This window comes from Lacerta agilis, chromosome 10 (genome assembly GCF_009819535.1).
Source record: "Lacerta agilis isolate rLacAgi1 chromosome 10, rLacAgi1.pri, whole genome shotgun sequence".
NCBI lineage: Eukaryota > Metazoa > Chordata > Lepidosauria > Squamata > Lacertidae > Lacerta > Lacerta agilis.
This window is the reverse complement of record NC_046321.1, coordinates 49385998-49411971: the sequence shown is the minus strand read 5'-3', so window position 1 is coordinate 49411971 and position 25974 is coordinate 49385998.

Genomic DNA, 25974 nt, shown 5'->3' with positions numbered 1-25974 from the left:
ACATCAATTCCACTGTTGAACTGAAGTTCTCTGAGGGTTGTTCAGAATGTATTGTTGCCCTTGGGTTGCGAAAGGGTCTCTCTTCAACTCCACAGTTAGAGACGTATGGAATTGTTGCCCTGCAAAACAAAAGGGCTGCAAGATTTAGCCTTTCAACACAAACCTCCTTCTGTGGCCTGAGTCACAGCAGCAGCAGCACTTCACTGTGTCTTCTCTGAAGTGTTTTGTTTTGATGCCCTTCCCTGCCTACTCAGCCTTCTTCTCTCAATTAGATTCTCATCTGAGCATCTTCTTCCTATTGCATTCTCTTTTGGGAGGATGACATTTGGTACCCTTCACATATAAGCTTTACTAGAGAAGCTGATCCCACAGGGGGAAAAAATGAAATCCTGAAGCATAATAATGTGCAATAAAAAGAAAAGAATTCTAAACATATAAAACAGTTGGTCTAATGAAAGTAATCTTCTCATTTGTATTAGACCACCTATTCTTTCATACATATGCTTAGAAGTGATTTTCGCCCCCTGAACTGCGCAACATTATGCTTCAGAATGTGGTCTGAAAATTACCATGTTAAATGCTCAAGCCAGGATCACCAAGCTCATAGAAAAAAACCCCAGCAATGTATTGCAGCCATGGACTTTTTGTGCCTCTTTTGCTCCAGCTAATTTGGATATTTCTCAGTGCATTGTAATGGAAAAACACAGCACAACAACAACATCACTCACAGTCGTTGAAACCCACATGGCATAATGTTAGCTAACAAACTTCCTTTGGTCCAATAAGCATAAGCAACACAGTGTTAATGAAGTGTATGAAAGACAAATACACAATAAGCAAGGTTTGTAGGCTCCTTTTCAGCTTAATTCATCATATTAATTTTCAATCTGACAAAAGCAGCATCCAAACATATATATTAGACATGCAAATGAACTTCTAATTTTGTTATCCTGAACTACAGTAAGGTTAACAGAATTACATTAAACCTTTTTACCACTGAAAGCAAGTGTGATATCTTTTTATGTTGTAATTTAGCAGATTTAGCACCAAAAGCATTCAACCAGTTTTGTGCTTCAGTTCATTTTTATTTTCGCATCCACTATGTCAGGATCCGTGGAAAGCAAGCTCCCTCTTTGTTTTGCACATATGCACAAAATGCTCTTGTAAAAATGAATGCTTGGTCATCAAGTTCATCAAGTACAACTCTGGTATACAGAATAAGAGTATACTATACACTAAATATCTCAATGCAACACATACTATAACTCAGAATAATGTGAGCTTAAAGAATATGAATATACCGTCACAGATCAATCTTGAAGGGATATATACAATCTTAAGCATTACTATGCAATTTCCCCGGGTTCAAGAGTGCAGATTTTCTGTGTTAAATCTTGTGGTTGATAAACTGTGTATGGGAAGGACTCTGACAATGAGACAGCCAGGTAAAATCTTTGTTTCGTCACCCTTCTTCAGGTCGGTCCAAGTACACTGATGAACAGGCAACTTCATGCTCAACAATTAGGTCAGCTCCTGCCTTGCGTGGAGACATAGATGTCTCAAGGGACATTGAAACTGAATGGAAATAAAGGATTCTCAACAGTCCATGGAAGATTCCAAGACTGTAACTTGGATCACAATTGGCATTCACCTTATGAATAGTGTGAACATACCTGTATACATATGTACTCAGAAGGAAGTCCCACTGGATTCAGTGTGTTTACTCCTTGTTAAGTGTATTGCACATTTACATCCTACACTTAAAGCACTTTAACAGTCATGGCTCTCCTCCAAAGAATTCTGGGAGCTATAGTTTAGGGTGCTGAGAGTTGATAGGACACCCCTATTCCCCTCCTATGCCAAAGGGCTTCAAGGGTCCTCCCCCATAGAATATTTGAGGGAGTCGGGGGGCCCAAAGTTGATGAGCATTGCCATTCAAATCGTGTGCGTGCACCATGTCATGTGATTGGTTATGTGGGGCAGGGCTCACCTGCCACACCCCCCCCCCCAATATTTTATTTGTTGGCACCTCTGCCTCCCAGAGCTACAGTTCTCAGCATGGTTTTAGAATAAACCCTTCTTCACAGGGAACCCTGGGAAACATAGTTCTGTAACGGGAACACAGGTTTCCTAACAACTCTCAACACCCTTGACAAACTACAACTCCCAGAATCAACAAAATGGACCTCCCCAGAGTGGCTGGGGCAACCCAGTCAGATGGGTTGTGTACAAGTATAATATTATTAGGCATGGTGCCACTCATTCTGATCCACTTTCTGGACTTTGGTCATGAATGCCTCTTATCTATCCTGAAAAAGATGTGAGGAATAATGGATATTTGAGCACGAGATTTGGGGTTTCAATACAGTTGATCCTATGGCTGCTAAAATTCCTATTATAGCTGTCCGAATGTTGGAAGTTTTTAATCAGCTGAATAATGCCGGGTCAGCAGATATTAGGTAATAAAAGGGCAGGATGAGAACTGCCATAAGATTAGAACTAATAAAATCAGCTGCGTATAATTTACGAACAATAGCTGAGGCTAGCTGTAATTGGTTTGTCATTTGTTATCGCTTCAAAATAAAATACATTCTTATTAGAAGACTCACTATTACAAGGCAGTTTCATCTGCCACACCTTGATTCATTGCATCGCTGGATTCTTTTAAAAGCACAAACTTTTACTGTAGAGGAATGGGGCAAATATATTGATAGGGTAACTGTACCACATGGATCATTTTTTGCACCAACACTGATTTCATTCACTAATCTTTCTGGGGTGTATGTACAATATTTGCAGCTGACTAAAATGCATCTCATTGTACGACTCTGGACAGGTGCCTTAAAAAAGAATACTGAAAGTACAACCTTGAAACATTATCTGGAAAAAGACAGGGGAGAAGCTGCAGAATTCTCAGCCCTTTGCTGTTATTGCTGGCTGGGTAAAATAGATTTGTTCTTGCAGGCCTATCTTGAATAGGTGGGTCTTCCTGCTGCCTGAGGTATCTGCAAATTGAGGAGTTCCATTGGTGGAGTTTTCTTTCTGCTGGCACAGTTTCCTCCTGGTGGCCAAAACAGGACTTTTGCTGCAGCCCAGGGCTACAGCAATTATAGTATGTTTCCTAACAACAGGGCCAGCCCAAGACATTTTGGTACCGGATGTGAACTGCAAAATTGTGTCCCCTCCCCTCCCACCAGGAAAGAAGCACACACCCTCCAACGTTTCTCCAATGAAAATAGGGACATCCTATTCAACAACAACAACAACAACAACAATTTTATTATTTATACTCTGCCCATCTGACTGCATTGCCCCAGCCACTTTGGGCAGCTTCCAACATATATAAAAGCATAATAAAACATTAAACGTTGAAAAACATTCCTATACTGTACAGGGCTGCAGATATCTCCAAAAGGTTGTATAGTTACATATCTCCTTGGCTCAGGGGATGGCATCATTCCATACCCTCCAAGATTTCTCCGATGAAAATAGGGATGCCCTAAGGAAAAACGGGACATTCCAGGATCAAAGCAGAAAGCAAGATGGCTTCTGTAAATCAAGGACTGCCCCTGGAGGGTCTGAAAGTGCTGAGTGAAGATACATCAGGAATGGGGGGTGGGGTGGAGGGCAGAATAAATAGCTACATCGGGAACCAGGGTAGAAGTAGACCAGTGGCGGAACTGTCAGGGCTGCTGAGGAGGTGGCAGATCTGGCATCCAAGGAGCATACTGCAGCTGTTGCTGGTACCATGGCAGCAGCAGTAGGCAATGCATTCCTTTATTATTATTATTATTATTATTATTATTATTATTATTATTATTATTATTTTAAAAAAACATTTTCATTTTATAGTTAAAGCAATGGCTAATAGGTAAAGGTAAAGGACCCCAGGACGGTAAATTCCAGTCAAAGGCGACTGGGGTTGCGGCGCTCATCTCGCTTTCAGGCTGAGGGAGCTGGCGTTTGTCCACAGACAGCTTTCCAGGTCATGTGGCCAGCATGACTAAACCGCTTCTGGTGCAACGGGACACTGTGAAGGAAACCCGAGCGCACGGAAACGCCATTTACCTTCCCGCAGCAGCGAAACCTATTTATCTGCTTGCACTGGCGTGCTTTCAAACTGCTAGGTTGGCAGGAGCTGGGACAGAGCAACGAGAGCTCACCCTGTCACGGGGATTTGAACCGCCAACTTTATTGAAGCACTGGGCATGCTTAGAAATGCATCTCTTTATAATGCTTGTGGCTTATACCGTGATCAGTACAATTTCTGTTTATTTCATGTACAATTTTAAAATAGAAGCTGACACTTTAAAGTAAAATTAGCTTGGTGCTTATATTTTTCTTTACTATTTCTTTCTGCATGCAAGGAATCTGAATTGTTGATCCATAAAATGGTGAAATGTTCCCATTACATAAAGTTCCTCCAGAAAATACAAAACTAATTCAAAATGCAGCTTGAAACTAACGGTGCCCAAGCCTCCCCCCAATAGTTAAACACATACACACACACACACACACACTTTTATTTTCACCAATTTTAGTTGTATAGTAACTTTGGTTTTAAATATTATTCATGGGAAATCAGGGGCTTTATCTGGTCAATAATTTTTCCCTCAAATCTTAGGGCTCCCAGATGGCTTGCAGGTTCAAAACCAGCATTTTGTTTTATTTCTTCTTATTCATTTGGATTTTTATACTGGCATTCCCATAGGCCCAAGCCAGTTTCCAGGATGCATAAAAGTAGATGGGAAATCTCAAAAACAGTGCCATAAAACCCCAAGATACAATATCCATAACACTTCCAATGTTAAATAAAAGGTTATCGAAATAAACCCACACCCCCAAATAAGCATATTCATGCTTTAACATAGCCACTTAAAAAAAAAATCAACAGAAGTTGAAGGAGTCCCTGCACAGTGGCAGATTTAGGAGAGTGTGACCAGTTCAGTTGCACATGGTGCTGAACCTCAGGGGTGCCCCCAGGGATGTCACAACTATTACCTAGAATAGAGCGCGAGAGGCAGGGGGTGCTGAATTTTGGCATCACGCAGGGTGCTGGCTGAAATTTGAGACCCCAAATTCTGCCACTGCACCAAAGTCTGATGAAAATGTATTGGCCTGGTTTGCCTACCCCTAAATAGGAATGCCGGAAGCTGTCTTCTATTCCACTGAGTCAGCCCATTGGCTTATTCTCAGTCTACTTTACCCAGTGAGGACACAGGTGGCGCTGTGGTCTAAAGCCGATCAGAAGGTCGGTGGTTCAAATCCCCACAACGTGGTAAGCTCCCGTTACTCTGCCCTAGCTCCTGCCAACCTAGCAGTTAGAAAGCATGCCAGTGCAAGTAGATAAATAGGTATCGTTGTGGCAGGAAGGTAAACGGCATTTCCGTGCGCTCTGGTTTCTGTCACGGTGTTCCGTTGCTCCAGAAGCTGTTTAGTCATGCTGGCCACATGACACGGAAAGCTGCCTGTGAATGAACAGCAGCTCCCTCAGACTGAAAGCGAGATGAGCACCGCAACTCCACAGTTTCCTTTGACTGGACTTTAACCATCCAGGGGTCCTTGACATCTACCTTACTTTACTCAGTGACTCTCCAGAGGTTCAGAAAGGGGACGTGTCCAGCCCTACTTGGCAATGCTGAGGGTGGAACCCAAGACCTTTTGCATTCAAAGCAGATGTTTTGCCCTTTCCCTATTTTTGTCCCTGGCAGCTGCTAATCCATTGAATCAAATATGTTTCAGCAATCATATATGGCCATTTACCAATGGCCAACCCCAACCACTTACTGTTGTTGTTGCTCAAAACATGTGGCAGCTCCTAATACAATGTATTAGGAAGGTTGCTTAGGAAGTCACATGCTGTAGATTTCAAAAAAAATTCAGAGCTCCCCCCCCACTCCCCACCTGAGACTTTTACTGCTTCCTTGCTGTTACACAAAGGAATGTATTTGTTGTTGTTCAGTCGTGTCCGACTCTTCGTGACCCCATGGACCAGAGCACGCCAGGCACCCCTATCCTTCACCGCCTCCCGCAGTTTGGCCAAACTCATGATAGTCACTTCAAGAACACTGTCCAACCATCTCATCCTCTGTCGTCCCCTTGTATAAGACAGTATAAATTAGTGGAAATGGTATATTAGATGAAGGAAAACAGGGGCCTATTAGATGTATACCATAAGCATACACTTCCTATTCATGATCATTATGGTGTGTGATCATTCTAATGAAAGAATTGGTTTTTTTTTTACAGGAACTAACCTGTAAATTGGTTAATGTGGGTTGTGCTAGATTTGTTCAGAATTATCACTTCTGAGCATTTTCAGAATTATCTGAGCATGTTCAGAATTATCAGTTCTGAGCATTTTCTCCAGGCAAAGTTAATTGTACCTTAACGCAAGAGTTAAAAATATGTGTGTTCATTTCAAATTATGTAAGTAATCTTAAACCACACAGTAGCTTTTATGGGGAATCAGTTTTTAATTACGCTAGATAAATGACTGCAATACTTCCTTGTTAAGAATTTCATTTTCTCAGATGGAAATCAAATTATATGTAAGGAACAATTTGTGATAAAAAGGAGCCCCTCAGCTTGCTAACATAAAATTTAGGTTCTTTGAATGTTTCTAATAACTGTTCTATATGAGAATTGTTATTCACAGAAATAACATATCTTTTTATGGCATGTTACGGCATTTAAAATATAACCAAGTTAATATATAAACCTTTATCTCAAACATTTATTATTTCAATAGAAAATGCTATAGTCAAGGGAATATGTATCGCCCACAAATGCGATGCCCTTCCAGTTTATTGTAGACAATTAGGAACACAGGAAGCTATCTTATGCTAAGGGGTTATGCACTACTCCATTTGCCCCACTGCTTTCCCCTGGGGAAAACCCTGAATTTAGCACTGAATTGGAACAAATGGCAATTGGGTTTTCTGCAGGTTGCTATTTGTTTCGATTTAGTGCCACTCTGGGCAGCTCCCAACAAAATACTAAAAACACAATACAGCATCGAACAATAAAATCTTCCCTGAAGAGGGCTGCCTTCAGATGTGTTCTTAAAGTCAAATAGTTGTCTATCTGTTTGACATATGATGGGATGGGAGGGTATTCCACAGGGCAGGCGCCTACTACTGAGAAGGCCCTCTGCTTGGTTCCCTGTAGTTTCACATCTTACAGTGAGGGAACCACCAAAGGCCCTCAGAGCTGAACCTCAGTCTCCTGGCTGAACGATGGAGGTGGAGATGCTCCTGCAGGTATACAGGTCTGAGGCTGTTTAGGGCTTTAAAGGTCACCAGAACTCTGCCCCCTAATGCTTCCCACAAAACATCCAGGGATTGGGTTGAAAGAGAGAGTGTCCATGGCAAGAGGGCATTGGTCTTCAGTTACATCATTCCCAGAACCTTACTTCTTTCGGCCCTAAGGTGACCCTCAACTCTTTGTTTTCTTGTCCCCTCGCTGTGTCCATCACATACAGATGCAAGCAAAATATTTCTGTGGAAGAAAAGGCATCTAGAGGGGGTTTGCAGTTTTCAGCAGTAAAATGGCTAAGTAGAAAAGGGGTTAAGAAGATTCATGTACGTCTGCTCTTTGTTCTTAACAGCATCTTCGCCGCAAAACTGTTTTCATTTTTTTTTAAAAGTTGCATGTTACCAAACAAATGTGTGCAACATCCACTTTGGTCTTGAGAATGAGGGCTTGAGAGGATGAGGATATTCACTGTATGATGCTAAGTAGCTGCTAAGAAACATTGTACACACACACACACTTTGCGTAACAGCTAAAGTGAAGGACCTGAAAATTGCTCTCAATGTTTAGAAACATCTCTGAGCTGGCTTTTACCAAGAGGTTCGAAGCTAGAATGAAAGGTGGGGAGACTAGCTGGATGTTTGTGTGGTCCTAACTTTGAAAGGTATGACATTGCAGAGTAAATGACACACCATGGAGCCTTTGAATGTGACAATATAGAAATCAGGTTTGCTCATTTAATATTGATTCTGAAAAGTATGTTCAAAGTTAGGCTTTCAGGTGACTTAATAGAGATGGATACAGGCTCTTTATTTCCTAGTGAGATGTTTCATTCACATTTTATTAAAGCTTTATCAATTTCCACCACTGCCCATAACCAGAAACAAACAATGCTACCTTGTTAGGCAGCATTATTGATCTTCTGTCGCTGTCAGATGACTGAGAGAATTTTAATATTACAGCACCATTTCTGTGTTAGGTACTTCCATTTCACAGCGCATATCCTAATGCATACAGTAACCATCACTTCATAGGTCACAATTACTTTAACACAATTTCTTAAAAATCAGGTTTCCCACTCCCGTTGCAAACATATGTCCATTACTTCCTCATGTAGCCACTTCATCCTTCTTTCATCTCCTCTTTAATTCTTCTTTTGATGTTAGTCCATTCCCACAGATGACCTTTATTGTTTCATTACATACAGCACCTTTGTTGTTTCTCATAAATACAATTTCCATTTCACTTGTGTAGTCTTTCATAAACATTGTTCTAAGACCTGGTGTGCTGGGAGAGTTAATTGCTATATTTCACCAACTTGCATGCAGGCTGCGGCTATGAATAACTCCCAGATAACATGTCCACTCTCCCCCATTAAAATTCCACTTTGGGGTTCTTCCTCGGCATGCAGCTAAAAAGAGATCCTCTTTCATGAATGCAGCTTCTTGCCAGATTTAATTTACAACCATTTTCTTCTTTGCTCCCTTACACTCCTGGTCCAGTCCAAAGATAATTTTAAATAAAGTCCATTCAACCTCGGTAGAGGGAGTAGGGCATAACAAAACATTGTTAAATTCTTTGTTGAGCACAAATCAGAAACATCCTCTCTCTTTTCCCCAGTGCCAGACTGAGTATCATCGCTACAGCTACACACATCTTTCATTTCACAGGAGACGACAGGAAAAAGAAAATACCATATGAAAGCACAAAGCATAGAACATATTGTCCTCCCCCTTCCTTCCCAGCTGTTGTAAGGGTTTTCAAGCTTCATAAAAATCATTCAAATACCTTCAAAGATCCAAACCCAGTCCTTTCGACAGCTGATTGATTGCAGCCCATTATCATATGCCATTTCAGGAGCGCCTAATGATTAAAATTAGTGAGGAACCGATCACAAATCATGCTGGAGACAGAGGTTCATCCATGGCAGGGACACACTTCCCAGGTCGCCCCCGTTCTGCCTTTCAAGTTGGCAGATATGAGCTTACGCAGCACAGCAGGATACAGTGAACTTCTCAGAACCCACTGAGAAGCATTGCCAGGAATTTTACCTCATAAATCCCGGCTTTCCCCTGCAAGAACATCCCCACCGCCATAAATTGTGATGTCAGCTGGAAAACCAGTCCCCATGGGTGCCTCCTTTCATGCCCCCATCTCTGCCAGAGAAGCAGTGCAGGTAAAGGTGATTTCCTGCTGATTTCCTGCTAGATCTTGCGAGATCTCATAAAGTCTTGCAAGATGTCAAAAGATCTCATGAGATTGGGGTGAAATATTGCAAGCTCTTTCAGGGAGTTGGTGCCAAAGCCAGCACTGCAGTATAGCATCCCCCCCCCCAAGTGTCCCTATTTTCCAGGAATGTCCATGACTTAGAGAAGCTGTCCCGGTTTCTGATTTGATTCTGGAATGTCCTGTTTTTCCTTAGGATGTCCCTATTTTCATTTTCATTGGAGAAATGTTGGAGAATATGCTAGGATGTCCCTATTTTCATTGGAGAAATGTTGGAGAGTATGCATTTGGTACCAAATGCCTGAACAGGCTTATGTTACCAGGGCAAGGCTATGCAGGCTCTCTTTCATTTTCAGTATTTTCATCAAGGGACGTAAAATAATGCTGCATTTTGGTCCCACTATTCTTTAATTTCAACATGAATGTTATCGTTATTTAGGAGCTCTCTTCTCCTTTCCAAAGTTTGTAAACCAACACCATCTTCATGTGGATACGGGAGGAAATGCCATCAGCTCCCTTCATTGGAAAATATTTTCAGAAAAACCCTGGTTGTCCATATCCATGAGAAACCCTGTAAGTTGTGTTGAAAACAACAACACAAATTGTCTTCTGAATGTCACCTTCTTGCAAAGCAGCCATACAAAACCTCTTGCTTTCTATGTCTGGTGAATAAAATCATTTAATCTCATCTTGCTGTTTTCAGTAGAGCAGGCCCGAGATGGCTTTTTCTGGTACTTAAATACTGTCACTTTATTCTTTCCAGATGGGCTTTGGCAAGAGTTTAAGACTTCCCATTTGAAGATTAAAGGTCTCTGTTTCTCAAGGAGTTACTGTTTATTTGTCCTTTTAATCACAAATCTCCCTTAAGTCTTCCTACAGTGACAGCAATTTCATAATCCTTTATGATATGTCAGGTAATATTCATGAATGAGATTTCAGTTTCAAATGACTCACATTTCCTTTTCCTTTTCAAAAGCAACATTTCATTAATCCATTAAGTCTCAGGTAGACATTGGGATATGCTACTTAGCCCATGGGCAAATTCTGTCTTTGTGCAGGCAGTAATGAGAAATTAAGTGTGTCTCTCCAGTGGTGGACATGGGCATACACTTCAGTACTTGACAGAAGGTGGGCAAAATCTCAAGCAGTCCTGCCAAGCACTTCAAGGAAGTCACTTCTCATGTACATCCCTGGAGCAACAAGTAATGCTTTCTGAACTAGAGACTACAATATCACAGACTATGATCTCATTTGTTCACCAGCTTCTAAGAGCCTGCTTTTATCCTTCAAATAAATCATTCTCATTAATGAAACCAAATATTAGTGAAACTATTTAAGGCTCTTCTGCATGTGTAGCTCACGGCTGAGATGCAATGCCAAACCATGATTTGCTTTTGTTACATGAGCAAACCTCAGTTTGCATGCTTCCCTCTTTCTTCCTCCCCACACATAGTCCCAAATCCCTCTTCCTTAACAAACCATAGTTTCCTGTTACATCTGAGCTAGGCAAACTGAAAATGTCTGTGCAAGACCAGTTGAAAGTAAAGCTATCAGTTTGCTGCAGTAATGGGGTTTATTTCAACTGTTTGGTTTTATGGGAGCATTGTTTTTGGAATGGTTTTATTGCTGTGTGAATATGCCAGTTGCAAATGGCTTTGGGTTCCTGTTGGATGAAGGGTGAGGTTCAAATGTGTTTAAAAATGCTGTTTTGAACATAAAAACACATCTCACCTCCCCCTGCCTGCCCCTCCCCAGCAATGTGATTATGGTTCAGAGCAAGGTCAGATCACAACCTTTTGGCACCTGAGGTGAACCACAAAATGGTACCTCTGTCCCCGCCAGGGAAGAAGGCATGGGAGAGGATCTACATTGGGAACAAAGATCTACATCAAGATCTGCTGCCCTTGTGGATTCTGCTGCCTGAGCAGTCACCTCACCTTGTCTCATGGGTGGGCTTTGGGGCCAGAGTGACTCCTCAAAGGCACTACTGTTAGTTCTCTGTGAATATCTTCTCTCTCATTCACCATCAAGGAATTCTTCTTTTTTATTTGTAGGCTTACTACTAGGAAACAACCATAATAAGTATACTATCTATTGGGAAGTCATATACTGTATATATATATATTTAGATGAATATGAATAGCAATTTTCAGAAGGGACCATAATCTTAAACTATGCAGCATGAAATTGTCAGTGTAAGACACACATTGAATCCTAATATATGTTTATTTTGGTGCAGTACAGGATGTAAATGAGTTGCTCTATAACACCCCCCCACACACACCCACACACCCACCCCAAACACATTTGTTTCAAGCGTTTGACAGCATTTCCCCACATTATGTCATTGGTTCAGAAGAAATAGCAATAAAACATACTCATCATTAAACAGGCCAAAAAAAGGCTCAATCTCACAGGCATGATATGACTTTAATATTCACTCTCACTTGATGATCATGCACTTTATGGATGATAACTTCACATTTCTTAAATTCCCCCCCCCCACCCCTGGCTAGCATCTGTTTTGGGTTATAATTATACAATTAATGAATAACTCCAGGTACAAGGACACCTTGTCCGATTTTGCTTGTGTCTATATTTTTCAAATTCAGGTTTAGGAACTTGCTATCTTTATAACATGCAGGAAAATTTTGGCTCCAGTTGTGCAATTAACTCTGCTATCAGTAATGGGACAAGCTGGTGCGCTAGCAACATCTGTGGTCCATAATTTTCAGTGAAGCAACAAAAGTTCAGACGTCACATTGCATGCTTTTAAATTGTACATTATATATAATACTGAGCAGCAAAAAAAAGAGTAACTTGGTGAAAATAAAACTAAAGGATTTGTGTAAGCATTTCTGAAGACAGCATATTTCAACAGATTTGCCCCAATGCTTATCTCCATATAGACATAAGAATTGATATACACAAGTCTGGTTTGTGGTCTTGGCTGTCAAGTAAAAGCAACCAGAGTTAAATCAGACCCATTTACTTTTTATGCAGTATGGCAACCATTTATTTCATTTATGTGTAGGGGTGCCAACTTTAATAAAGTATTGGGAGGGGGCAGGTAACCCCTCCCAACATAATCGCTCATATAATGTGGTGCATGCACACCATTTGAATGGCAATGCCTTTCAACTGGGGAGAGTGTCTCCCTCAAATCTTTTATTGCGGGAGAGGAAGACTGCTTGGCTCCTAGGAGTTGTGCCAGGAAGATCAAATGAGAAGGCCACCTCAACTAAAACTCATGGAAACATATGGCGAGAAGTACAGGATTAAGGACTCAAGCTACTATTCTCTCTCTTTTTCATAATTCTGAGTACATGTGAGGTTGTCTATTTCATTTTTTTCAACAGAATGAACGTTTTTAAAGAAAAGAATTACACTCGCATATGTTACACTTATGATATGTGTCATTCTCTCATGATGTCTTTGCTTGTATGCAACATGTATCACTTGTGGGTGGCCTGCTGAGACTTCTGCTTTCAGGAATTCTTTGATGGACGAACTCTCCTCCTTGCCTGATCAGTGCAACATTCACACTAAATTCATGTAGGACATACCTTGGGAACATCTGATTTACCTGGCCATGCAGGGTGTGTGTGTGTGTTTTTTTTGCATGAGAATCAAAGTGGCTAATCTCATGAAGGCAATGCAGACCACTTTTCTCAATGGTTTCAGTCAAAATATGGACCCAAAGGAAGGAAGGAAATCTGCCCCAGCAGAGTGGGCTGCATTTGTAACAGGCAGACATTATGAGAGGACTGGGGAACCTTTTTCAGACTGAGAGCTGCATTGCATTCTGGGATCCACATGCCAGTGGTTTGGGGGCTCAGAAGCAAAAGTGGGTGGAGGAAAAAAACCAAAACCTTAATTTTATCTTGGTAGAAGGGCCTAGTTTAAACACTTGCTCTTACCCAACTCTTTGTCTTCCATTCAGGCGAGCAAAAAGAATTATCAGAGTTCCAGGACATAACACAGTCAGACAAAAACACTCGAGGGTAAGGAGGAGGCCTGGGCCTGAGGAGAGGGTGTGGCATCAGTACAGCCCCAAAGGCCCAATTCAGAGGCCTGGAGTATGATATTTGCCTCCTGGGCCTAAGGTTTGCCACCCTTGCACTATGGGAGCAGAAGTCTTGACTTCTGTTTCACTTCTAAATGTGCTTCTCACAGCAGTTTTTTTTTAAAAAAATGCTACAGCTGACAGGATTCTTTTAAAACCACATATCACACAATATTTGTCTAGCGCAAACAACACATGTGGCAACATTGCGCCTCACTTCCCACACCAGCACTTAGCAATGTGATCAGTTAGCATTTAGACTTGACATTTGTTGTTATCATTGCAGCAGCATCCCAGATGATTCCATTGCATTCAGTGCAGGTGTCCTTTCGTTTTTCTGCTAATCTGCAGAGTATACATTTTGATGGCAATCCTACATGTTGCAGCTTCTCCTAAAGGCACAATTTAAAATGTGCCAGTAGCATGGTAGCTTATATGGGCAGCAATAATGAATAAAATGGGTGAAGTGGGGGGTTACTGTGGTCACATTTCTTGGCAAGTTCCAAGTTTCCAACAACTTCTCTGCTCTCCTTTGATTTGTTGTTGTTGTTTAGCCGCTTAGTCGCATCCGATTCTTCGTGACCCCATGGACCAGAGCACACCAGGCACTCCTGTCTTCCACTGCCTCCCACAGTTTGGTCAAACACAAGTTGGTAGCTTCGAGAACACTGTCCAACCATCTGGTCCTCTGTCGTCCCCTTCTCCTTGTGCCCTCAATCTTTCCCAACATCAGGGTATTTTCCAGGGAGTCTTCTCTTCTGATGAGGTGACCAAAGTATTGGAGCCTCAGCTTCAGGATCTGTCCTTCCAGTGAGCACTCAGGGCTGATTTCCTTCAGAATGGATAGGTTTGATCTTCTTGCAGTCCATGGGACTCTCAAGAGTCTCCTCCAGCACCATAATTCCTTTGATACCACATCCCAAAACACATGGTGGCAGGGGTGGCCACTTGAATAAAATATTGTGGGGGCCCAGGTAAGCCCCACCCCACATAATCAATCACATGATGCAGTGCACACACCCCATTTGAATGGGAATGCCCATCAACTTTGCGGGAGCCCGCCCTCCTCTAATATTTTATTGTGGGGGCCGAGGCCTTTATGGCCCCTAGAAGTAGGTGCCTATGCATACTGGTGTAACATTATAGGAGTGACAGAAATCTCATGCCCGCCATAGTGTAGACCAATATAATGATCCAAACCTACAACTTGGTGTGGTGCAGAAATGGCAGTCCCTGAGCTGGGCTGAGGCCACGAAGTGACACCCAACAGTGCCCCTAGGATAGTATTAGGCTTTTCAAATGTAGACCACCCTGAACGGCATCATGTTAAAAGTGCAATTTCCTGTGGAACCAACAAAGTTACTTTACATACAGCTCACCATATCTGTTTCATGACAGGCATGCTCTGAGCAATTGCTTTCTCTGTTCCCAGAACTGACACTTGCATAATGTCTCTAGTGGGAAGTTGCAGGATCTTTGATACCTCAGCCATATATACTAGAGCCCGGATACCTTTTATAGAACTGTTTTATATTTGTTTCTGAAACTTCCAAACAAAATTCAGAATGAGATGGGCTGTTGGATCCAATGGTTATTTTTAATCTTTAATAATAATAATAATAATAATAATAATAATAATAATAATAATAATAGTAATAATAAATCAATGATGTATCTTGAATGTCAATGTACATCCTATTATTCTGCCAGCAGCTATCTTCACAAAGGTGGACAGTTTCTCTGTTCTATGGTGGCTTTTAAAGCAAGCTGATCTATTTTTCACCCTCAATCTTATGATCACTGAATAACCATTCAGTGCCTTTCTCCCGACCTCTGAAATAAGAATTTCCATTGGAAAGATCATAAACTATGAACTAAAGCATATATAATGATTTGAAAATACAATGAATATCTAGCTAGTAGTAGTTTGATTTAGGCTTTGGATGTTGAATGATACCATCAGGCTACTTTTAAAGTGGAGCTCCCAGAGGTATAAAAAAGAATAGATTAAAGTTAGTTGTATTTGGAAAGGGGGGGGGGGAGGAGGATGAAAGACCAACCTCATGCCTGACTATGATAAGAACAGGAAGTATTCGTTTGAATAGAAGTGTTAAATGACCGTATTGTGTGCTGTTCCTGATCTCCGATGAACTCATTGTGGTTATGAAAATAAAGATAAATGGTTATGATCCCCTTTGTTATACTTTGAAGTGAGCCATCAAGGATCATCCTTCATGAGTTTTGGTAGTTTTAAAGTTCATAATCACTTGATAACTGTGAACTAGGAAAAGCACTAGAAAATGATCACCATCTTAACAATAATTAAGTGTAGAGGGAAAGTTTATTTGAAGCTTACCTTTATTACGATCTGTCCCTTCCTTAATTCATTGACTTTTAAATAACATTAAAGTGTTGGCTGTTTTACCAGAAGAATAACACAGCTGGCTATCAACTGATAAACCATAATGCAGAGTAATATATGGCTGGATGTTTTAGGTTGAGAACAAAATGTGAATATAAGCGCTAAGCTATAATGCTGTAAATCTCTGTGGGAGGGTGCATAGTGGAGGTGCAGCCAATGGTCCCCTAGGGATTGGCGTGACACTGGCATCCACTATCAAGTAGAGCTGCAGGAGCTTAGAAAAACCTGCCTGGTGAGCAAAAGCTCTTTAATAAAATCACATACTCCAAGCTATTAACTAAAAAGGGCCTAATTAAAGCTTCATGCTGTTCATCTTAAATATATCCAGCTGTTTCATATGTTACAGTATGTCAAAGTGGAGCATAAGCATATTTTAAAAAACGAGAGGGTATAACGTGTTTTTTTTGTTCAGTTTGTACCTTAGACCACCCATTCCCTCCAAAAGAGAATATCTCACCCTCCACCCCACCCCACCCTGCTTGCCAAATGTGCTGCAAATCACAGCACATGTACAGATATATTAATTTTGTAAAACCAAAAGCACGTTTGATTTTTTAAAAAAATACAAATTCTGCTTCTTTTTGAGCTTCCTAACTAGTGCATTGCTAACCATCCCCTGTTGGGATGATCAGGCTTTACCAGAGGAATAATAATTGGCTTGATAATTCCCTTCCTTTTCTCATACTGGTGAACTCAAGAAAATGGATTCAAATCCAGCTATGAAAGCCCATTAAGGCAGAGATGTTGCCCATTGCTCAACCCACCTCTTAAACTGGATTGTAGAGTGGTCTGTGAGGGAGCAGTAAGCATCCTAAATATAACTTAATATGGATTGTTTACTCTCCTTAACAACGTTTTGCTTTGCCATCAAGGTACCTGGGCTTTCAGTGACCAAGCTGGCTCTAAGAGCACCCACAAGTTGCGAAGCTGCTCTTTTGGGGGGCTGCAACCCTCTCTAGAGGATTGAACCCCAGTTCTCTGGACCAAGGATAATCTACTAGAGAAGCATACCCTCCAACATCTCTCTGATGAAAATAGAGACGTTCTAGTCTTCTTCTTCTTCTTCTTCTTCTTCTTCTTCTTCTTCTTCTTCTTCTTCTTTATACCCCTTCATCTGACTGGGTTGTCTGCCACCCTGGCTGTCTTCCAACATATATAAAAAACATAATAAAATATTTAACATTAGAAAACTTCCCTATACATGGCTGCCTTCAGAGGTCTTCTAAAGATTTTATAGTTACTTATCTCCTTAGCTCAGGGGTCGCATAACTCCATACCCTCCAACATTGCTCTGATGAAAATGTCCTAAGGCAGGGGTCAGCAAACTTTTTCAGAAGGGGGCCGGTCCACTGTCACTGATTCCCAGACTGTCCACGGGCCGGATTGAGAAGGCGATTGGGCCACATCTGGCCCCTGGGCCTTAGTTTGCCTTGTTGTTGTTTAGTCGTTCAGTCGTGTCCGACTCTTCATGACCCCATGGACCAGAGCACGCCAGGCATGCCTATCTTTCACTGCCTCCCGCAGTTTGGCCAAGCTCATGCTAGTTGCTTCGAGAACACTGTCCAACCAGCTCATCCTCTGTCGTCCCCTTCTCCTTGTGCCCTCCATCTTTCCCAACACCAGGGTCTTTTCCAGGGAGTCTTCTCTTCTCATGAGGTGGCCAAAGTACTGGAGCCTCAACTTCAGGATCTGCCCTTCCAGTGAGCACTCAGGGCTGATTTCTTTAAGGATGGATAAGTTTGATCTTTTGCAGTCCATGGGACTCTCAAGAGTCTCCTCCAGCACCATAATTCAAAAGCATCAATTCTTTGGCGATCAGCCTTCTTTATGGTCCAGCTCTCACTTCTATACATTACTACTGGAAAAACCATAGCTTTAACTATCCGGACCTTTGTCGGCAAGGTGATGTCTCTGCTTTTTAAGATGCTGTCTAGGTTTGTCATTGCTTTCCTCCCAAGAAGCAGGAGTCTTTTAATTTTGCCTACCCATGTCCTAAAGAAAAGTAGGACGTTCCAGGATCACATCAGAAACTGGGATGGCTTCTGTAAATCTGGGACTATCCCTGGAAAAGGTCTGCGGATGTGAGAAACATTTTATTCAGTTCACATCTAAAGGCAACCTAATTCATACTTTCTGAAACAATACACATACTGAAAAATGGTCATCTTCCAAGATGTACACTTCTCCAGATTTTGCACTGCAGCTCTCTAGCCAAATAATGCATACCAAAATGTGAATATTAAAGTATGTATAAAAGTGAATTTAATGAAAATAACATTAAAAAATGCATGTATCAGGAAACATTTGCACTAAAATACAGATTGATTTCCACGAGGCTTTAAAAACCAATATCGAAATGTGGAAAACTGACCAGCTCACAGCTTCGTTTCTTGGAGACACATTCCCAGCAGATAGAAGGTTGGGGAACTGTGCACCTCAAATGGTAATGGTCTCACAATGCTGTAATTTTAATATACACAAAAGTCAGAATGCCCTCATTACAAAATATTAATTTTAATGTGCCCCGTTTTAGGTATTCTTTCATTTATTTTCTGTAGTTCCAAGGTTAGTAGAGGTCTTGGCATCCCCATGCCACAAAGAGATACAGTTGTACTGCTAAATTGGTTTTATTGTCCTCTTTCACAATACATTTGCATCTTTAAAAAGCACATAATTAGCTAAGGGATTTCATGTCTTCACTTTTAGGCAGAACAAGAAATAATAGGTTTTAGGGCAGAATTAATTCTACCGCATTCAGAATAAAGTGCATGCTATATGCATTAGCATGTTAAGGGGAATCACTGTTTTTGTGTTCTGAAAACAACAACGCTGTACAATTTAATCCTGAATAATTATTAGCGCTTTATGAGCCTTCATCATTGTCCATCTTTTTATTTCTAATCTATATGAATGACCTGCCATCTCTACTTATCAGATCATTAGGAGAGATTTATACAGATTATGTGGTGATTTATTGTGAGTCTGTTAAAATCTCTGCATGCCGCTGGTGCCTTCATTTTAGGCACGGACAACACCAGTGATTTGCCCGAGTTAAATAATTTATCACAAGAAACAAAACAGAGATTGACAAACTGGGAACCTTAAAGTGAGTAAATTAATCTAAGAGAGGAGATTTCGTAATTTTTCCATGCACTCACCTATGCAGTGAAAAAATAAAACTGCTGCACACTGCCCCAGTCTCTTAGTTCTGCGAGATACCAGTGGTATCTGGTGCTTAAAAAGTGTTAGCAACCTGAAACTTATTTCTTCCTGGGCCAGGCTGGACTGCTGCAACCAAAGCACCCTGAAAGCCTACCCACTGAGCATGTGCCAATAGCTAACTTTAGGAAGAAAAGGGGGGAACAGTAGTTGCCACACTTTATGCTGGTAAATATGAACAATCTGGATTTCCAACACAAGGAATGACAACAGCATGGGTTACTTGATGGTGAGACCAAACCTCCTGAGTTTCATGCTTTCCTGTTGTGAAGTAAGCTTTATGCTTTAAACACTGCGTCCCTTTGTGGAAGGCAAGCCTGTCAAGACATTAAAAGCTAATCCAGTCTGTGGAGTGTCTTGCTGTACTGGAGTCCATGCATTTTATTGATGACTCATAATTGTTGTATCATTCAGATTGGATGATTGAATTCCCCCAGACTTGCTCCTTCCAACATACACAAGTGTCAAACTTCGGTGAATCAGCTTCCTTCCCCCGTGGCAGTAAATAAGAAGATCAAATGAAAGGAATGTCTTACCAGTTAGATTCTTTAATAATCACAGTGAGAGAGAAAAGAACACGTCTCCCTAGAAATGGTGGTGTTCCCAATTAAAGCTCCCCCCCGTCCCTATTAATCTATGTCACTCCTGTATCTTGTAATCTGAGCTTGTACCCTCTGTGCTTTCTGTTCTATTACTCTCTGAGTTCTCTGTTTCTTTGGGGAAGGGGGTGAATGCTGTCTGGAGACTGTGAATCTGTTAACTCTCTCTCTCTCTCTCTCTCTCTCTCTCTCTCTCTCTCTCTTCTAGTGTTTCTTCTGCTAGCTCTTCCCCATCCAGTATTTCCCAGCTTCTGCCTTCTGAACTATGCCTCTCTGCAAACCACTGTTCCAAATCTATGCTGTCCTCCCACTCCTGGGAAGATTCAGGATCAGGAGGAGGGGTGGCTCCCACCATTCTTCCTCAGTACAGCCCTCCTCACTCCTCAGCACAGTCCATGACAAGTGAATAAGTGACCAGTGTGAGAGGAAAGAGATTAGGCATTCTTACCTGTACAGCTGGCTTTGCTTAATTGCGTGCCTTGAAATACACGTGGTTGTATTCAGCCTCTGCATAATTTTTCATTTTAATTAAATCACTTTCAAATAGTCCAAAGCAGAAGCAAAAGGAGGTGATCTGGATATGTGGTTGGGTTAGATCCGTTGTGATGAACAAATTGTGCTGCAGTCAAAAGTACCTTATTTAATTCTACTGGGTTTTTTTTTTTTTTTTTTTAAAAAAAAGCATCAACGGCAAGCACACCATCTCCAGGACACAATAACTCTGCATGAATGCAAAGGTTTCTGAAATCTCTGCATTTATATTGAATAATTTTCCTCCTCTCTTCAATCATTAATTTTTTTCTATCATTTCAGTAATATATTTACATGGACAGAGTACAGCAAATTTTATACATTCAGCATCACTATCTGTGGCGAAAATCTTTTTTAAATCCCAAGAATGGTCAGATCTCTTTACTCTGTTAATATAGGCAGTGCTGTTTTTCTAGAAAAAGAGGTGCTGGAACTCTCAATGAACACCTCCCTCATTCTCTTAGAATAGCAATGGCACACACCTCTGAGGTGCCGGAACTGAGTTTTGGCGAGTTTCAGCTGAAAAAAGCCCTGAATATAGAAGCCTGGGCATAGTTTTACTGTCTTTTTTTTCAATTTTGTAAGAAATTAAGACCACGTTGACAACATATGAATGAATGAATGAATCAATCTTTATTTGCACCAGCCATCTGCCATAGCAATAAAATAACAATATGATATACAAAGAATAGAAATAAAAAGTCAGTTATATAAAATACAATTTAGGGTTTTGAATCCATCGTCAAATAGTGGATCTAATTGCCCCAGCTAAAAAACCTTGCACATTGGCAACATTTGTTTAAAGTACAATGGCTTCCTCCAAAGAATTCTAGGAGCTGAAGTCTGTTAAAAGGGTTGCGCTGGGGTGGCCTGTCCTGTTTCACTCCCTGAGGTAAAATAGGAAGGTGCCGTCCCACTGCTGAATCCCCCCCCCCCAGACACCCTACCTGAGTTGCAAGGCAGTGATGGGTTCCAGCAAGACCTTGTGAGATCTCGCAGAGCTCTTGTGAGATGTCACGGAATGCACTAGATCGTGAGAAATTTCCATAAAATCTCACTGGAAGCCGCTGCAACTTCTCCAGCATAGACAGAGGTAGTGGGGTGCCCATGGAGGCGCTGCCTCTTGGTCTTCTGCCACCTGAGGAATCTGCCTCAGCCTGCCTCATGGGCCTGGTACTGAGAGTTGTTAGGAGTCCCATTTTCCCCTCCCAAAGCTATAATTTCCAAAGTGGTTCAACAATCAATCCCTCTTTAAGGGTGTCTCTGGGAACTGTAGCCCTGTGAGAGGAATAGGGGTGTCCTAACAACTGTCAGCACCTTTAACAAACCACCACTCCCAGAATTCTTTGGGTGAAGCCTGACTGCTCAAAGTGATATCATAGTAATTCAAATATGTAGTGTGACTGTGGCCTATATTTCACTTTTTCCATAGGCACCGTCAAATGTCATTTGAATGGATGCAGTTGGGACTTCCTCTTTTTCTCTGCCTTTGCTCCCTCCCCAAATCTGCTCTGGAATGCCTCTGCTAGGGTGGTTTTTGGAGGGCGGAAGATGCAAGGGAAGAGAGAAAGGAAAAGTCTTACTGCACCAATGCAAGTCCATTCTGGATCTCATCCCATGTGATTTTAAAATAGAACATCCTAGCTATTGTTGGTGACTGGTTGTTCACAAACTTGAACTGAGGCTGAGCTTTGAACTCTGGAGGAATGAATATTTTTAGAAACATTTCTGTGTGTTCCTCAAAACCTCCTGTGTCATTCACTCTTGTTCCACTTCAGTGAATTTCTTATTTTAGCGAAGATTTAGAACTGATGCACGTGCATAGAAAAATAGTGGCGCACAATCCTCCTGGACCTCAATATGCAATTTGGAGATTATTGATACATATCGGGTGGCCACCTGTCGGGAATGCTTTAGCTGAGATTCCTGCATTTCAGGGGGTTGGACTAGATGACCCTTGGGTCCCTTCCAACTCTATGATTCTATGATTCTGTTTAAATATCCATGCATTTTACTGCAGTCGTCTCCCTGACTTGCTTGGTTTGTAATTGCAGGGACTTTTCCACATCTAAATATGCAAACCTTTAAGCATTTAAATATGTGATCTTTTTCCTGAATTCTGAAGTGGTACATTCTAGTGAGCCCTGTATCATGTTCTTTCCAGTTGTTTCTTTCTGTATTTTAGAACAGCACATGCAAATATGGAATTTTGTCTGCATGCATTTTGCTGGGAGATGGCTAGTCTTAATACTGCTGGCAGAAAACGGTCTAGCTCTTCTGAAGAGATGATATATGTTTCATGTCTTGAATATCAAAAAAAACATGTGAGAAGCAATATCAGATAGGGAATTCACTGCGGAGCTGCTGCTTATTTTATAGACTAGCAACAAAAATCTTTATGCTTATAATTCTCACTCAAGTCGTAAACCGCATCTATGTGTCTTGGGATATACTACAGTTAAATGAATACAATAAAAGAAAGCATGTATCTATGGGACATTTACAAAAGCTGACAATGTGGCTCTCACAGTGAAGTATTTATTTATTTATTCCATTCCTATTCTGCCCTTCATCCGAGGATCACAGAGTGCTTTACAATATAAAGACATACACAACTTTGTAACAATCAAGTCAGCACTGCCATCTCCCACACCTGTCTGGGATTGGGCACAATGTAGTTAAAGAAAACACTGTCAGGTAATCCATTTGAGATCGAAACTTCATGTTTGCATGAATTACGTTAGCAGCAGTAGCTTTAATAGAATAAGGAAAACTCTGATCCTAAACCTTCTCTGCCTTGAGGCTATGATCATTCATGAGAAAGGCTTCGGAAGTAAACCCCGAAGAAAAATCCAAACCCGCTGCCTTGCTGGACATCTTCAGGAGAAGAAAAGGCTGCAGAGTAAACTCTACACAAATCTAGAGTGGAGTCCCTAAGATGGTTGGGTGGCACCTTGTGTGCCTCCTTCCGGCAACTCCCCCAGTCAAGCCGGTGCCAAACATATTGCTCTGCTCTCCTTTGGACCACATCAGTGAGGTTTTAACATGAGAAGAGATTTGCTGCTACCAGACCAAAGGGCCATCTAAGTCTGGAAGCCTCTTCCTCACATCTGGCTGCCCAGATGCCTCTAGGAAGAACACAAGGAAGACATGACGGGTCATGGTTCAGTGGTAGAGCATCTCAAATTGAATCCCTGGCATCTTTAGATGGGACTGGAAATGTCCCCAGTCTGAAACCCCAGAGAACCACTAGATGTCAGTATAAACAATGAAGCTAGATGGCCCAATGGGTTTATTTAGTATAAAGCATATTTCTATCTAAGCAGTCATTGTCCCATGTTGCTCCCCCAAATGGATATTCACTGGCATCCTGCGCAGACACAATTTTCAGTGCCACAGAAGCAAGTCCCCACTTCTTGCTGTGCTGGTTTAGCGCAGCACACAGGGACTTGCTGAGCGGGTGGCTCATGGGCCGTTAAACGACCCCCGTGGGCCACTTGTGGCCCATGGGCCACAGGTTGCCGACCCCTGGCTTAAGCTTTCACCACTGTAAATAATTTGTGTCTCATCTGCAAACTTAGCCACCTGATTTCAGATCATTTATGAACACATTCCTTATTTGTTATGGCCATTACCGTATTTACTCAAACCTAATGCTCACCTTTTTTGGCCAAATGACGTTGCGAAATTTAAGGTGCGCATTAGATTCAATGGCACATTTACATTCACCAGCTTTTTGGTTTCAAGGTTCTGAAAATTGAGGTGTGCATTAGATTTGATGGCACGTTGGACTTGAGTAAATACAGCATTTTATGGTAATAAGCTATTGCACTATTACTATTATGGTAATCGTGCTATTGCATTATCATTTATCTCTCCTTTCCATTACAGGGATGGGATCTGAGTTTATGAGTCTGACCTTATACTATCCAATTTAAGCTACTTTTGTGAAATAATAATATAAAAATAAAAATGCAATATTGACTAGAATGGATTTTTTTTCTGTGCTTATTTCCCATTCTGGTCAATATATCACTAATATACCATCTATATGGATTGTACCTGAATAAAATATAATCTACAAAAGTTTTAAAGATTCTCCCTCGATTAATGGTAGTCTATTAATCTCAGTTATTTATTGGTATAATAAGCTTAAGGCTGCACTGTACATTATGAAATGCGGGGAACAATCTTAATAACATTCCATAAGGATTAATAGGTGTTTACCATATCCATGCTAACCTTTCCACAATAGATTTATGATTTCTTATTAGATTATCATCTGTAAATCTGAAAGATTTATATGAATGCTATAATATTCAGGTCTAGGAAGGAAGGATCTTAAGCAGTGTTTTCATAAATCACGGTTGTTTGATTACTATTGGCCAGAAATACTTTCTGATCAAGATCTGTAGCTTACATTACTGTTCAGGGAGGAAGACTGTCAAAACATCTCTGAGACTAAAATGAAAGCCATCCATCAGACATGGATGCAAGCAGTGATTATATTTCTTACCATTTAAAACTCAGTACTTTTTAATTAGTAGGCTGCAATATCTGATAGTTTTCTTTTAAGGCTATCAATCCAAAATTCTGTCCTCAGGCTTAGCTGGAATAGACTACTAAAAAGTCTGAAGGGATGAAGCTTGCTCTTGGTGGAAGCCCAGCCTGCGATATTAAGCAGAAATGAACCAGGAACATTACCACTGTCTTTCCCCCCAAAACAAAGAGATTCTTGGGGTACTGTAGGCAGGGGCGAAGGAAGGCGTTGTGACACCTGGGGAGGACACCACTATGTAAGGCGCATGTGCTTAGCAGTGCCATATGGACGGTGCCAGGATCCCTCCGTTGCCACTACAGTCGTGAACGGAGGATCCTCTGTTCGTGGCTGCAGCCCCGTTTTTTGGGGTGCAGGGCAAAAATGTTGGACTTTTTTAAGGGGACCCAATCTTTTTGAGCTTTGTTGGGGGGGAGCCAGTGATCTACCGCAGACATCCAGTGATCTACCGGTAGATCACCATCTACCTGTTGGACATGCCTGCCATAGTCTATGCATTTTTGTACACAATACTTGGCTCCAGAGAGCTGCATTGCAAAATTCAGATGTCCGAATGTTTTAAGGATGACTGTGTTCTGGTTGACATATTGTAAACAGAAAATGTGAATTTGGTGAGTTCACTTTTTAATGTGAACTGAATCGAGTCCCTCCCCACAATTGCTAATTAATATCTATCTATCAAGTGAAAGGAAGAGCAGCCTAGGATCTCATAAATGAATGAGCAGGGATCTAAAACTGGGAATCTGGTGGTTATTGCTTGTCTGGGGGGGGGGAATTTCCCCTTTGCCTCCCCTGTGGATGGTAGAAAGTCATAAAAATGCAAAACTCCAAAACTTTGGTAGGGATTTGATTAAGGACAATGACAAAAGCATCTCTACTGATAACTATCTGTATATATATATATAAAGACATGTTGTTCTATATGGTTCATTGACTGAGAGACAAGGGTTTTCTTTTCCCTACCACTATTATGGAAAATATTGATCGCAAGCACTCAGCAAAGGCAGCCATTCTTCCCAAACTCTCCAGAGCTGCTGCTTCTTCTTCTTCTTTTAAAAAGTCACTTCAGCTCTCCTTTTCAGCCTGCTTTTACAAGAGT